Below are 15,230 nucleotides of genomic sequence, written 5' to 3'. Positions count from 1 at the left end.
ACTCTAACCATTACATACCACTCCCTTTTCTGAGCTAGGAATGGATTCCAAGCAGCCTGATTCCTAGCCATCCCTACTCTAACCGCTAGACTCCACTCCCCACCCTCCCAGAACTGGGACTAGAACCTAGGAGCCCCAAGTCCCTGATCTACCCACTGAACCCCACTCCCCTCCCAGAGTAGACCTGCAGGTGTGCTGGCTGCCAGCTCTCTCTTCTGCCTCTAACACATTTTGTTTTGTCCTTTCCTATAATCTCATTTGCACAAACCCAGTGGCTCAGCTGCTCAGTCGACCTCACGCTCTACCCTAGCCACTTCCATCTGCCTCGTGTGTCCCCCGGAGTCCGGTTTGGGATGCGACTCCTTGATGCAACACAAAATAACTCCACACACTAGAACTGCAAGCTGGGAACGCTCTGCTATGTGGACCCACCTCACAGCCGCGTGGCTGTGACAAGGGGGACACCCCCCCAGCGAAGCAAGACCACATTGTGTGCACATTTATTAGACGCATTACGGTAGCGCCTAGTCCCCGCGTGTGACCCAGCTGTGCGGGGCTCTGTGCAGACACACACCCATAATCCCTAGCTCTCAAAGTGCTTTACCGAGGAGGCCAGTAGCACTAGCTCTATTTTACAGATGGGGAAACTGAGGCACGGGGATGGGAACGTGACTTGCCTGTGGTCACCCAGCAGGTCAGTGGCTGAGCTGGGAAGGGAACCCAGATCTCTTTGAGATCTCCCGATGAAAAGCCCTAGCTAATAATAAATTCCAGTCGCGCTGGGAAAGAAGAGAGCAAACTCCCCAGCTGTCTGCAGCGGCTCCCTTCACCAGACAGACCCCCCCCCCCCCACCACTGACAACACAGCCTGTCTCCAAAGACTGAACACTCGCTCGCATGCTAAGAAAAAAGTCACGTGAGGCAGGGTGCAAAGAAGGCCACCTGGTGACTCCTGCCAGAGCAACAGGCGCTGAGCAGGTACTATCGAATCAGAGCGATGGTCTGCCTAGCCCAGCACCCAACAGGGGGCAGCACCATTCGCAAGAGGCCCCCTAGGGGTCACGGGAAGAACAGCCCGACCTTCATGTCTCCCATTCATGCAGTATTTGAGCCCGGCAGGTACTTTGTGCTGTGTGGGCTCCAGACCCCTCGCTCTTGGCTCCTGAGTGGTTTCCTCCACCTCTCTAGCAGCCTGGCTTGGAAGCCTGACCCGGGTCCCCCAGCACCGTTCGTAGCTACCTCCTAGTGGAGATCAGAACAGGGGTCCTGTAGGAATCAGGACAATTGGCGGCTTCTTATTTAAGAGCAGGCCAGGGCTGAGAAATACCCTTGTTCCAAGTGTACTGGCCACAGATGGTTTTTTGCTCTAATTATGGAACAGGAGCGCCCTCTGCTGGAGCTGGGCCTGGTGCACACTGTCCCAACAGCCACAGAAGGCAGACGCTGTGTGTGTGTGTGTGTGTGTGTGTGTGTGTGTGTGTGTGTGTGTGTGTAATATCTTTGATCGTACCAACTGCTGTTGGTGAAAGAGACAAACTTTCCAGCTACCTTGTGCCCTTCTTCAGGTTGGAAGTCACATGGTGGGTGCACCTAAATCTTAGGTGAGCCTAAACCGCAGCTGTGTGGCTCCACCTCAGAACCAGCCGCATCTCGGCATCCGAGGAGGTATCCTTGTACAAATAGCCCCCATGGCACGCCCCAGAGGTGGCTGCACCTCAACCTCAGGGGAGGGATTCCTGTATCAACAGCTGCTGTGCCTCACCCAAGAGGCAGTCGCATCTCAGCACTGGCAGAAGGATCCACATAGAAACAGCTGTCATAGAATCACAGAATCCTAGCGCTGGAAGAGACCTCAGGAGGTCGTCAAGTCCAGCCCCCTGCCCAAGGCAGGACTAATCCCATCTACAAGGCAGCGGCATCTCAGGGCCATATGAAGGAATCCCTGTATAAACAATGCTGCAGCCCACTCTGGCTGTAGCTTCAACCCCGTGCTGGGTGAGGAATTCCTGTACAAATAGCGGCTGCTCCTCACCCCAGAGGTGGCTGCACCTCAGAGCCAAGTGTATCATAGTGGCATCAAGTGGCGGAGAGTTCCACAGATTAAAATTCCGTTGGATAAAAAAGCATTTTCTATGATTCATTCCACATGTGCTGCCTTTCCATTTTATTCATTCCCTGTTTGTTCTCACATCATCAGGACTGGCTTTCTCTGTACTATCCCTTATTTTATACCTCTTTGGCCCCTAAAGAGAAGGATCCCAATATAAACAGCCCATGTGCCTCACTCCAGAAGTGGCTGCATTTCGGAGTCCGGCAATGGGTCCCTGTTTAAAACAGGCCCCACATCCCAGTCCCACGGTGGCTGCATCTCAGCAGAGGGCAACAGATCCCTGTGTAAATGGCTATTGCCTGCCCAAACCTATCACATTTTGTCCCACCAATATATGGGGAAGGGAGGAAGAACCTATTTTTGTGTCAAAAAGGTGGACAATTTTTCCTAAAAATTAGGGAGAAATGTGCAATAAGAAGGAAAACAACCGTGTCAAAGAAAAATGTCTGGGTGAAAAGAAAAGAAAAGAAAAGAAAAGAAAAGAAAAGAAAAGAAAAGAAAAGAAAAAAGTTTTTGATGAAAACATTTTCACCAGCTCTCTTCCCTCTTTGACTGGTTCCTCTTTTCCTACAGTGCCCTCTACTGCCCCTAAAAGGTATGGCATTGATTCAGTGACAGAACAAGGAGCAATGGGGGAGTGTAGGTTGGACATTAGGAAAAACTATTTCCCTAGGAGGGTGGGGAAGCGCTGGGCTGGGTTCCCTAGGGAGGGGGTGGAATCTCCATCCCTAGAGGTTTTGAAGTCCTGGCTTGAGAAAGCCCTGGCTAGGAGGATTAAGTTGGGGTTGGTCCTGCTTGGAGCAGGAGGTTGGACTCAATGCCTCTCTTCCGACCCTGCTCGTCGATGATTCGGCCTGCACCTTGTTTTCATTGGCATTAGCATTTTTTGCTCGGAGCACCTGCTGCTGCACGGTTCCTTTTACGCTGACTCCTACTGGCCGGGAGGAGAGTCGTGACTTTGCAGCCCGCAGGCGTTGCAGCCAAGCGAGGAAACCTTCCATTGTCAAACACCAAAGCGTTTTCCTTTTCCTAAACCAGAAGAAAGAGATTGTGACTCACGGCGAGATAAGGCTCCGGCGCGCAGCCCGGCCGGCACCCTCCCACTTCTGAACGTCGCCGTGGGGCTTTGAAGTGCAGCCCTCGCCGCGGGAGAGGCAGCTGTCGGAAGAGCAGGGGGAGGTGGGCTTTGAAGCTGCACCTCACAACTTCCCAGGCGCGACTTGCACAATTGTACAGCTATATATAGCTCCATGGTCCTGACTCCGAGCCGGAGGGGGCTGCGTGCTACTTTCATTCTGACAAAGCACCGATTGCCCGCCCTGCAGGTTTCAGCACAAAGTTTCAGAGGCCTAAGGTGGTGGGGAGCGCTGAGCCATGCTGGGAGCTCAGTGGGAGCTAAAACCACCCTTGCAAACGGCCTGGGGGCTGCTTCTTGGTGGCTTGGGGAGGATTAGCTGAGTCCCCAAGTCATCATAGTGCCTAGGAGCCACAGTCATGGGCCAGAACACCCCATAGTGCTGGGCGCTGTTCATTATTTATTAGGTGTATTATGGTAGCATCCACCCACTCCCATCATAGCCCAGGGACTTCATTGTGCTGGGCTCTGTACATTACTTATTAAGTGTATTACGGTAGCATCCCCACTTTCCCATCACAGCCCAGGACTTCATTGGACTGGGCACTGTATGTTATTTATTAGGTGTATTACAGTAGCACCCACCCACTCCCACTGGGCACTGTATGTTATTTATTAGGTGTATTACGGTAGCGCCTACCCACTCCCACTGGGCACTGTATGTTATTTATTAGGTGTATTACGGTAGCGCCCACCCACTCCCACTGGGCACTGTATGTTATTTATTAGGTGTATTACGGTAGCGCCTACCCACTCCCACTGGGCACTGTATGTTATTTATTAGGTGTATTACGGTAGCGCCCACCCACTCCCACTGGGCACTGTATGTTATTTATTAGGTGTATTACGGTAGCGCCCACCCACTCCCACTGGGCACTGTATGTTATTTATTAGGTGTATTACGGTAGCACCCACCCACTCCCACTGGGCACTGTATGTTATTTCTATGGTGTTGTGATGGGCTGAGTCACAGAGATCCCCTTGAGACTGTCACCTGAAGGGCTGATCACACCACTGAGCCTGACTACCTGCCTTCTGGGGCACCCCACCCCCCTGTCCTGCTGAGCCAGAAGTTCTGCTCTCCCTCCCCACCACCGCCCCTCTCGAAGGCACACAGTTGGGGCAACAGGCCCTAGCAGAGCAACACAGTCCCTGAGAGCTTGACACAGCCCCAATGGGCTCAGAACCCCAGATAAATCCATCCTACTCTGGGTAAAACTTTTACACAGAAAAGTTTATCAATTTTGCTGCCTTTATCAGTGAGAGAAATGCACAGCTGCTGTTCTTCCCCAGGTAACAACCATTCACACTGGGTTTGATAATAAAAGTGACTTTGCTAAGTATAAAAAGTGTTAAGTGGTTGCAAGTGCTGACAGACAGATCAAAGTGAGTGACTAAGCTAAAACAAAATAAAACACACCAGCAAAGCTTCATGCTCTAAGAAACTTGTTACATGCAATTCCTTACCCTAACAGTTGTTTTTATGGTCTTTTCTCACAAGCTAGGAGTCATCTTGGTGGTAAGCAGAGGGTGCCAACTCCCCAGTTGTTTGGTTCCTTGCCTATACATAGATTTTGTCCAAGGCAGGAATCCTTTGTGGTCAGCTTCAACCCTCTCCCACCCTATGGAAAAATACCACATTCAAAATGGGTTCCAGCATCAGGTGACCTGGCCACATGTCTTGACTGGACCAACCACAGTTTAGGGTTACCGGGAAAACAAAACTATTTACAGATCATTGTCGTGAGCACCGGGCCATTAAGTTCCTTACGTACCACTAAGGGTTTTTCCAATAAGACCTAGGTTAATAAACGGATTTACGCTTCATATTCCTAACTTCACACACGGAAACGATACAGGCTTGGCAACGGACTATACTCATTCAGCAGATTACATGCGGTTCAATGCCAGGTTACATGCCACATTTTGCATAGCGCATAGCTGAGTTATGCAGATTCATATTAAAACACAGGCCCCTAAAATATGGGGGGTGCGGCCTCACAGGTGTATTACGGTAGCATCCACGCACTCCCATCATGGACCAGGATCCCATTGGGCTGGGCACTGAGTGTTATTTATTAGGTGCATTATGGTAGTGCTTGGGCACTCCCTGCATAGTCCTGCATCTCACTGTGCCAGGCGCTGTATGTTATTAATTAGGTGTATTACGGTAGCACCTCAGCACCCCAGTCGTGGCTTGGGACCTCAGGACTCAAGAGACAGTCCTTACCGCCAGAGAGCTGACAAGGAGCAGAGGGACACAAACAGGAGACATTATTGGCCCCTCTGGAGTCTTAGGTCCTGGCTGGCACTTGGGCACTTGGGCTGTGACACTGGCTGCCTCCCTTCCCCCGCTATACCCTCCTATGAGAAGCAGAGACGAGCCATGGTCCTGACCCCTCCCTTTCAGCCACTCAGCCCCACCCAAGGGGGCAGAAACATCAGGAAGGAGGCTGGAACCATATGGAGAGCCCTTATGTCACTTAGCCCTCGGGATTCCTGTGGCGAAGGAGGCTGGGTTGATTGTCACGGAGTCCCTAGTAAAGACACCACCCCCGTTTTGCCTGGAGGCCCCGCCTCCACTCTGCCCCTCCCCCGAGGCCCCGCCCAAACACCGCCACTTCCGGACCCTGCTCCACTCCCTTTCCTGAGGTGCTCCCAGCTCTCTGCTTTCGGCCCTCCCCTGAGCGCCTCCCGCCAGCCCCCAAACAGCTGGTCGGTGGTCCCACCCAACAGATGTGGCTGGTGCCACTTTTCCCCACATGGGTGTTTGAGCTCCAGGGGCCACGGTGCCTATGAAAGACACCCTGCCCCCCCCTTCTGCACATTTAACTCTCCAGGGTCGTCCCCAGCTTTGAAAGAGTTGGGTGCCTGTGGGGAGGAGTAACTCTGGTGAGGTCTCCCAGGGCATGGGAATTCCCAGATCTGAGCAGAACTCACAAAAGCAGCCACCCAGCTTGAGTTCCAGCTTTGTCTCCCTTGTTTCCACCCAGCTCCAAACACAGTGCCTGCTGGTGGCTGAATGAGGTACTGCAGGCTCATAGCCCATTACAAGCTTCTCTGGAGGGTATGACATGAGCGAGGCAAAAAGGGAAATGATAGGCTATGTCTAGACTGCAGGCTTCTTTTGGAAGAAGCTTTTCTGGAAGAGATCTTACTAAAAAACTTCTGCCGAAAGAGAGTGTCCACATATCGAAAAGCCATCTGTGATTACTAGGCTGTGATTACTATGGATGGAGTGGCCACCAGGGTACCTCTACTTTTTCCTCTTCCCTCTTCCTTTGAAAGAACTCCCTCTTCCCCTGCCACACATGCCTTTTTCCGAAAGAGCTCTTTCTGAAAAAGGCTTCTTCCGCATAGAATGAGGAGTACCAATGGCAGAACCCCCCCCTCTGTTCCTTCGATTTTCTTTTGGAAGAACCCAACTGCATTGTGGACATCATAGAAGTTTTTCCGAAAAAACCTCCGTAATGTAGACATACCTATAGGCTACGTCTACACTGGCATGAATTTCCGGAAATGCTTAAAACAGAACAGTTTTCCGTTATAAGTATTTCCGGAAAAAGAGCATCTACATCGGCAGGATGCTTTTCCGGAAAAGCACATTTCGCGATCGTCATTTTCACGATCGGGGCTTTTTTGTGGAAAAGACTTCTGGGCTGTCTACACTGGCCCTTTTCCGGAACAGTTTTCCGGAAAAAGGACTTTTGCCCGAATGGGAGCAGCATAGTATTTCCGGAAAAGCAGCTGATTTTTTACAGTAGATCGTCAGTGCTTTTCTGGAAATTCAAGGGGCCAGTGTAGACAGCTGGCAAGTTATTCTGGAAAAGCAGCTGCTTTTCCGGAATAAGTGGCCCAGTGTAGACACAGCCATAGTGTCTTGCTCTTGGTTTTGTGGGGCCTCACATCTGTGAGAGCCCAGATGTGAAGGCGAGAGGCACCTGGAAATGGAGAGGCGGGTGAACAGCGCCGTGGCTGAACAGACAAATGGACGGCTCGGTAGATGGACGGGAGAGACAGACAGAGGGGAGACAGAGACGCAGGCAGGCAGGCCGGTGGATGGACGGACAAACAGAGCTGGAAGTGCAGCCTTGCCAGAGGGTGCAGATGGACCCGCCGCTGCAGCACTCAGGGAATTCCCTTGCAGGGAGAGGAGACTGTTGGTCACTAAACTACTGGCGGAGCCAGCTCAGAACTTCCCAGCGGCAGCTGAACCCGAACCCAGCGCTGCCCCTCTTTGTGCCTCAGCCAGCCCCTGCCACGCAGGCTAAAGGGGAGGCGCTTAGCGGTACTGGCCCTATGACACACAGGTGAGCCCTTCTGGCTCCTTTCCAGTAGGGGGGCCGTGATTCACACACCTCTCCCAGGCCGTGCATGCGTGTGTACACACACACGCACACACACACACGCGCACACGCACACGCGCATGTACACACACACGCACACACACACGCGCACACGCACACGTGCATGTACACACACACGCACACGCGCATGTACACGCACACGCACACACACACGCGCACACGCACACGCGCATGTACACACACACACGTGCACACACACGCACACGCGCACATGCACGCACACGCACACACACACACGCACACACACACTCATGCACACACCAGCTCCTCACTGCAACGTAGGCTCTAATGCCCATAAATCTTCGGGCCCCATGCCATGCACGTGGCCCCAGGGACGCCCCCCTCCCCCCTCCCCAGCAGCGGAAGGAAGATTCCACCCGTCAGGGAGCTCGGCGCGCCGGGCCGCCCAATTGCTCGGGCCCCCACCGCGCTGCTTTGCCTCCGAAGAAAGTAAACTTCCTGTTTAGCGCATTGTGCTCGGAAACCCGGCTCCCTGCCCCCACCCACGCCCCAGCCCAGATAAGAGCGGCCCCTGCGCACCGTTTCCAAGCACAGCCGCCCGATAGCAACGGCCACGGCCCCCTCCTCCCCGGTGGCTGTGGCCCCAAAAGGCCCCTTGTCAATTTCCCTGCCAGGGATTTCCTAGCTGGGGAGGCCGGGCCTGGAAACTGATTTAAAGGGGAAGGTGGGGGAGGAACCTGCTTTCCCCTCAACCGCAGCAGCCCCCGCGCTGCACCAGGAACGGGGAATCCAGGGTCCCCTGCAGCACGGCAGGGCATATGGACGTGGGGGAGCAGAGTGGAGCTGGTGGTCAGAGAAGTGTGGGTGGGGCGGGGGGAGTGAGGCTTGTGTGTTCTGTCCCCAGCTCTAGGAGAGAGGCGTCTAGTGGCTAAAATGTGCATGAGGGGTCTGGGGGAGTCTGTGGGCCAGGACTCCTGGGCTCTAGCCCTGGCTCTAGGAGGGAGTGCTGCCTAATGGGTAGTTCTGGCTGGGAGTCGGTTGATATGCCACCGAAATGTGTCTGCTTCTGGGGGGGTGCGGTCGCTGTTTGGCAGCCACATGCCAGCCCTGCCCCGGGACTGAAATGCAGCCACCTCTGGGGTGGGACCTAGGGGCAGTAGAACATCACACGGCAATGCAGCAGCCCGATGTGAGACAGGACCAGCAGAGGAGGCTCGGGGGGAAATGTAGCACGACCAGGTGTGAACACAGGCCTGTCACTTGTGTGCCGCACCTGACTCGTGTGTAAAACCCTGATGGCTTTTTAATGACCTGAGTGGCTAGGACGTGGGTTCTCTCGCTTGCTCCTTATCTCGAAGATCCATCTTCCCCTTCTAGCTTCGGCAGCAGGCCGAGAGCTTCACAAGCAGCCGTGAGGAGGTGAGCAGAGCGGGGCCCCACCACCATTGTGGGCGCGGACAAGATAAGGGATTCACAGAATTCTCCACAGCCCGTGGTTCTACTATGAAACCCTCCGGTGTCTAAAGTAGGTCGGAGCAGCCACAGGGAGCCGAGGTTGCAGCGAGATGTGAGGTGCAGCTGAATCGGCTGAATTGCTTCCTGATGCAATTGCCTGCAGTCCCTGGTCCAGCCACTAGCAGTCGCTGTGTGGTGTCTGGGTGGAGACAAAGCTGGAACTCAAGCTGGGTGGCTGCTTTCCTTAGCAAATGCCCTGGCTTTGTGGAAGTTGGTGAGTTCACAGCTGAGTGTGTGTTGAAATCCCTAGCAAAGGCACTGATGAGGTGGCTTGGAGCACCCATGGGGCAAAATGAATGAGCGCTGAGCACCCACTGGCAGCCAAGTTCTTCTCCCCTCCCCACGTTCGGACCCACATCTCTTGCCCTCTGATGGCTCCACTGATCCCCCCCCCCAGTGCTTCTGGAATGCTACGAACAGCTGATTGGTGGCATTCAGGAAGCTCTAGGAGGGAGGATGGGGTGCACTTAGGGGAGGAGGCGGGGAGGAAATGGGGGAGAGGTAGAATGGAGGTGAGGCCAGGGGCAGACGGGAGGGGGGGCTCTTCGAGTACCCCCCCCAGCCAGAGGGCAAGTCAGTGCCTACAGCCCCTGGCTCTACTTATTGTAACGTGGCGGCCCATCTTCGGGGGGCAGGTGTTGCTGCTTGTAGATTCTCGTGTGCAAACATGTGGCCAGGATAAATCCCGCCTGTGGCTGGTACATCAAGGGCGTGAAAGGGGCTGCCCAGGCCAATCAGACATTCAAAAGTTTAATAAATGCGGGGGAGGGGGGGCACCAAAAATGCTCCTTGCCGTTTGGTCGAGGGCTGCCCCGGCATCGCCTTTTCTAAGGCTGGGCTCGTGACGCAGGACAGCACCTTTGCCAGACCCCCGCTACTGTCCCCTCTTGGGAGATCCAACCTCCCCCTCCTCACTTCTTCCCTGACCGGCTGGCAGGCCCTCCCCAGCCACTCCCAGGAGTCCTTGGGAGGGCCTGGCCGGCTCCCAGCTAGACAGATCGCAGGGAACCCCCTAGCACCTTCCATCCTTTCACTGGCAGCAGAAAAACCGGCCAGACCAGCTCTCGGATGGGGAAATCAAGGCACAGAACCAAGAAGCCCAAGGTCACACAGTGGCTTAAGAACCCAGGTGCCCTGCCTCCAGTGTCCACCCCCTCCCTGCTCTAACCACTACACCCTACTCCCTCTCAGAGCTGGAACAACCCCTCCGACTAGTTAACACTCATCGCCAGTCTTCCCTCTTCCAACCCCAAAGCCCACCCTTTCCTCAGAGCCACGAATAGCACCCAGGCCTCCGGACGCCCAGCCCTGCCCAACTCTAACCACTAGGCCACGCTCCCCTTCCTGCCCCAGGCTGGGGAGAGCGCCCAGAACCGTGATCCGAGACCATCCTCCAGGTGGGCGTGAAGCTCGCGCTCGGCCTCAGCAAGAGCCCGGCCTGCTCTGATTCTTTCTCTCTTCCCACTTGCGGGCGCCGAATTCTGCCTTTTCATTGTTATAAATATCCCGCCCGTCGGCCCCCCCCTCCCCCGGCCCTGCGGGTTCGCAGCGCTGCGTAACCCAGCCCTGCTTTGCTCGCTGCACCGATGCTTATCACACCCACAGCCGGGCCGCCTCGACTTTCAGGGCAGTTTCACTTCCCAGGGCAGCACCCGCCTGCTACCGGGGCACTGGGAGTCAGTGCGGGGTGGGGGAGGGGAGAGCCACCGCCTCCACCCCCACCTTGGGTTGACTTGGTTCCAGGCCGGAGGTGCCTCCGTTTGCCGAATCCTCTGCCGACGGGGGCTTCCCCTTCCAGGCTGCAGACAACGGCAGACCTGCGCCGCGCAGAGCCGGAAGCAGGGGTATCGAACCTGGCTTCCTGGAGAATCTAGGTCGGAGGAGTCATCTCTACCTAGGGACCTTACCGGTCCCGATCCCCTTTGGACCAAGAGCCCCGCGGGCAGCACGACCACGAGGCGTCCTTGAGAGATGCCTTAGCCCAGTGGTGGCCAAACGGAGCTCAAGAAAGCCACCATAATAAATCAGTAACCCCCATCAACCCCTGTCCCTCCTGCCCCCAGGGCCTCCCACCTGCCAGCAGCCCTGCCAATCAGCTCCTCCTGCCCCCCCACCCCACCCCACCCCTTGCCTCCTGCTTGCCACCATCAGCTGATTCATAAGAACGGCCAGACTGGGTCAGACCAAAGATCCATGCAGCCCAATATCCTGTCTGCCGACAGCAGCCAATGCCGGGTGTCCCAGAGGAAGTGAAGATCCCTCCCATCCCTTATTTCCAGCCTCTGACAAACAGAGGTAGGACCGCCATCCCTGCCCATCCTGGTTAATAAGTATCGCTGGACCCAACCTCCATGAATGTATCTAGCTCTTTTTGGAAGTCTGTTAAAGTCTTGATCTTCACCACATCCTCTGGCGAGGAGTTCCACAGGTTAACTGTGCGCCGCGTGAAGATAAAGTTCCTTTTGTTTGTTTTAAACCTGATTCATTTCATTGGGGGACCCCTAGTATTTATATTGTGGGAATAAGTAAACCACTTTTCCTCTTCACTTCCTCCACACCTGTGATTTTATAGCTCTCTAGCCTATCCCCCCTTAGTTGCCTCTTTTCTACCCTGAAAAGTCCCAGGCTTTTTAATCTCTCTTCCTCTGGCAGCCATTCCAGCATGGAGGGGGTTCTGGGGGGAAGGGGGGAGGAGCAGGCATGCTAAGGGGAGGAGGAGCAGGGAGGTGACGCGGCCTTGAGGAAAGGGGTGGAATGAGGGCATGGCTTTGGCCAAGCCAGGAGTTTGAGCAGTGAGCCCCTCCCAGCATGGGGGTCCGGAGCCAAAGCTTGGCTACTCCGCCTTGAGTCAAATGCAAGATATCGGGCTCAAAACAGGGCCAGGAGGTGAAATTCTTGGACTCGTCTGGGATTCGGTGATTGGAGAATCTCTTCTGGCCTTAAGCTCAGTGATTAAACCGTGGTCCAAGTAGAGAATACCATCATGCACCTGGTTGTCAGCTGGGGAAACTGAGGCACAGCAGTTTGCCCAAGGGCACTGGCACAGCTGGGAACGGGACGCCGGCACTGGGACGCGCCCGCCGGCGGAGCACACGGCCTCCCCGTGAGGCACCCGGAAGTCTTTCCCAACTCTATGAGTCTGTGATGTGCTGATCCAGTTCACGAGGCTTGTGAGGGACCAGCCTCAGTCCACCCGCTGAGCGACGTGTTTCAGCTGACACGTGTGTGGGTGAAAAATGCAAATGGGAGACGCCGACCCATCTGGCGAATTTGGGTCAGGTTTGCTCCAGTGTTTTGGCTGCAACAAAACCAACCTACCAACCCCCCCAAAAAACCTCCTCAAGCCCACAAACATTTCCAGAGTGAAAAATTGCAGCTGGAAATTAAAGTCGTCTTCATGGTTTCCTTTCTTGTCTTTATTTTTCAATAATAAATGTGTTGGCGTGGGCCAGGCAGCACTCAGATCTGATCTCCTGGGGGGGGCAGGGGCGAGAGTTTGTGTGTGTGTGTCTGAGAGAGGGCGAGGGAGCATGTCTGAGTCCACCGCCCTCTTCTGGGAGGTAAATAAAACTTCACACAGCTATGTGTCATAGTCTCCATACACCTACCCACAAGGGGAGATTCTCCAGTGCGCTGAAAGCAAGCTGCAGGCTCTCACAGAGGCAAAGTCCTCAGAGGGCTGCAGTTTTGCTGTGCTCCTTTGCACGTCTCTAGGATATTTCACCTCCCATATTAGACTCTTTGGGCTCCACGTGGGGAAACGGCGCTGCAGTCTCACCTGTTCACACAGGGTCTGTCTACACTACAAAGTTCATTCGAACTAACAGATGTTAACTTTGATAGGTGCTACACGCGCGAACCGCTAGTTTGAACTTAACTCGAACTAGAGGAGCGCTTAGTTCGAACTAGGTAAACCTCATTCCACGAGGACAAAGCCTAGTTCGAATTAACTAGTTCGAATTAAGGGCTGTGTAGCCACTTAATTCGAACTAGTGGGAGGCTAGCCCTCCCCAGCTTGCCCTGGTGGCCACTCTGGCCAACACCAGGGAAACTCTTCTGCCCCCGTCCCGGCCCCGGAGCCCTTAAAGGGGCACGGGCTGGCTACGGTGCCCGTGCCAGGTGCAAGCCTGCCAGCACCCAGCCAGCAGACCCTGCACCTGGCACGGCATGAACCAGCCACCTGCTGCCACCCAGCCCTCCCCCTCTTCCCGGGACCAGGCTGGCGGCTCCCAGGAGCCTGCCCGAGCTGCAAGAGGCGGGCACCCGCCTGGGCTAGTGTGAAGATCGTGGACCTCATCCACGACCTCCGCACTAGGCACAGGAAAGTGGCCATCGAGGGCAGGAGAGCTGCCAGCCTGGCCACCCAGGAGCAGGTTTGCATGAAAATCAAGGTGGTCCAGTGAGACCCCCGACCCTGAGCCCTGAGCTTAGAATGGCCGTACTGGGTCAGACCAAAGGTCCATCTAGCCCAGTAGCCCGTCTGCCGACAGTGGTCAACACTAGGTACCCTGGAGGGGATGGACCAAAGACAATGACCAAGCCATTTGTCTCGTGCCATCCCTCTCCAGCCTTCCACAAACAGAGGCCAGGGACACCATTTCTACCCCCTGGCTAATACCACTCCATGGACCCAACCTCCATGACTTTATCTCACTTCTCTTTAAACTCTGTTCTAGTTCTAGCCTTCACAGCCTCCTGCAGCAAGGAGTTCCACAGGTTGACTATGTGCTTTGTGAAGAAGAACTTTCTGTTACTAGTTTGAAGCCTGCTACCCATTCCTTTCCTTTGGTGTCCTCTAGTCCTTCTATTATGGGAACTAATGAAGAACTTTTCTGTATGCACCCTCTCCACCCCACTCATGCTTTTATAGACCTCTATCATATCCCCCCCCGAGTCTCCTCTTTTCTAAGCTGAAAAGTCCCAGTCTCTTTAGCCTCTCTTCATATGGGACCTGTTCCCAACCCCTGATCATTTTAGTTGCCCTCCCCTCTCCCACCTCCTTTTCCCAGTCTCCCCGAATTTTGTTCAATAAAGAGAGTTTCTATTTTTGAACACACGTGTCCTTTATTTTGTACATCAGGAAGGGGGGCTAGGGAAGGGTAAGTGGAAGGAGGAGAGGGAGGAATGGGGTACAAGCCCCAATGGGGAGGACTGGGGTGGCTCTGCGGGCTCCTCAGGGTGGAAGCTCTCCTGCAGCCCCCCGGCTGACCCCCCTGGATAGCAGCCTGAGGCAAGTGCAGCTGGGCTGATGGCCGAGTGCTGTGATGTGCCCAGTGTGGGCACTCAGGGCACACCAAGCCAGGACAGCTTTGCAAGCAGGGAACCCCTGAGAACTGTCTGTCCGGGGTGGGGGTCGGGTCCCTTTAAGCACAGCCCTCGGCTAGCCTGAGGCAGCATCTCCACGCTCTAAGTCCTAATCTGATGCCCTGCCGGCACTGCTTCCGGCCAGCCTTAACCTCGGTTCAGGGTCCACTCAATGTGGACATGCTAGTTCGAATTAGCAAAATGCTAATTTGAACTAGTTTTTAGGTCTAGATGCACTAATTCGAATTAGCTTAGTTCGAATTAACTAATTAGAATTAAGTTAGTTCGCATTAGTGCTGTAGTGTAGACGTACCCACAGTGAGTTAGTGGCCAGGAGTAGAACCCTGGCTCTAGCCACTAGCCCCCGCTGCCCTTCCAGCGCTTGGCACAGAACCGAGGAGTTTTGGCTCCCAGAGTGCCCGCTGTATCCGCGAGACCCAGGATCAGAATCAGCATGTCCCGACTCGTTAGCCCTGCCACCTCTTGCCCAGACTTCTTGCCTAGTGCTGACACAGGGCACCACTACCTGGGAGCACCCTCTGTTGGCTGAGCACAGTGCTGCAGTGCCTCCCTGCCTCAGTTTCCCCTCCCCATGTTTTTTGTCTCTGCCAAAGGTCCGCGTGGCTCGGCCTCCCCTCCCCCCCAGCACGGGCATTCCCAGTGTTCCCGAAAACAAAACGTCAAACCAACATCGAACCCTTCCATCCCGTGTGGGCTCCTCGTCAGCCCCCCAGCGGCTCAGCCTCCAGGGGGTGAGTGATCAGGCTCTTGCCTCCTGGCCCTTTAAGGACGGGCCACCCTGGTCCCCCGGGGCAGCTGGCCAGCAGAGTGTGGGGCG

General features: G+C 55.0%; 1 protein-coding gene across 2 annotated transcripts in view; it reads right to left on the bottom strand.

Annotated features, from left to right (window-relative positions):
* Positions 1-2,142: 2,142 nt before the first annotated feature.
* TNFSF14 (TNF superfamily member 14) overlaps positions 2,143-15,230 on the bottom strand; it is a 28,215-nt gene continuing 15,127 nt past the window's right edge. The window contains exons 5-6 of one of the 2 annotated variants that reach the window (XR_012896650.1): positions 4,713-4,867; positions 2,143-3,139 (exon numbers count right to left, since the gene is read on the bottom strand). The gene's annotated coding sequence lies outside the window, so the exon portion shown is untranslated. The remainder of the gene's footprint in view (positions 3,140-4,712; positions 4,868-15,230) is intronic. The other variant, XR_012896651.1, reaches the window with a different exon arrangement.

This window comes from Pelodiscus sinensis, chromosome 19 (genome assembly GCF_049634645.1).
Source record: "Pelodiscus sinensis isolate JC-2024 chromosome 19, ASM4963464v1, whole genome shotgun sequence".
In the NCBI taxonomy this organism is placed as follows: Eukaryota; Metazoa; Chordata; order Testudines; family Trionychidae; genus Pelodiscus; species Pelodiscus sinensis.
This window is presented reverse-complemented; position numbering and strand designations above follow the sequence as displayed.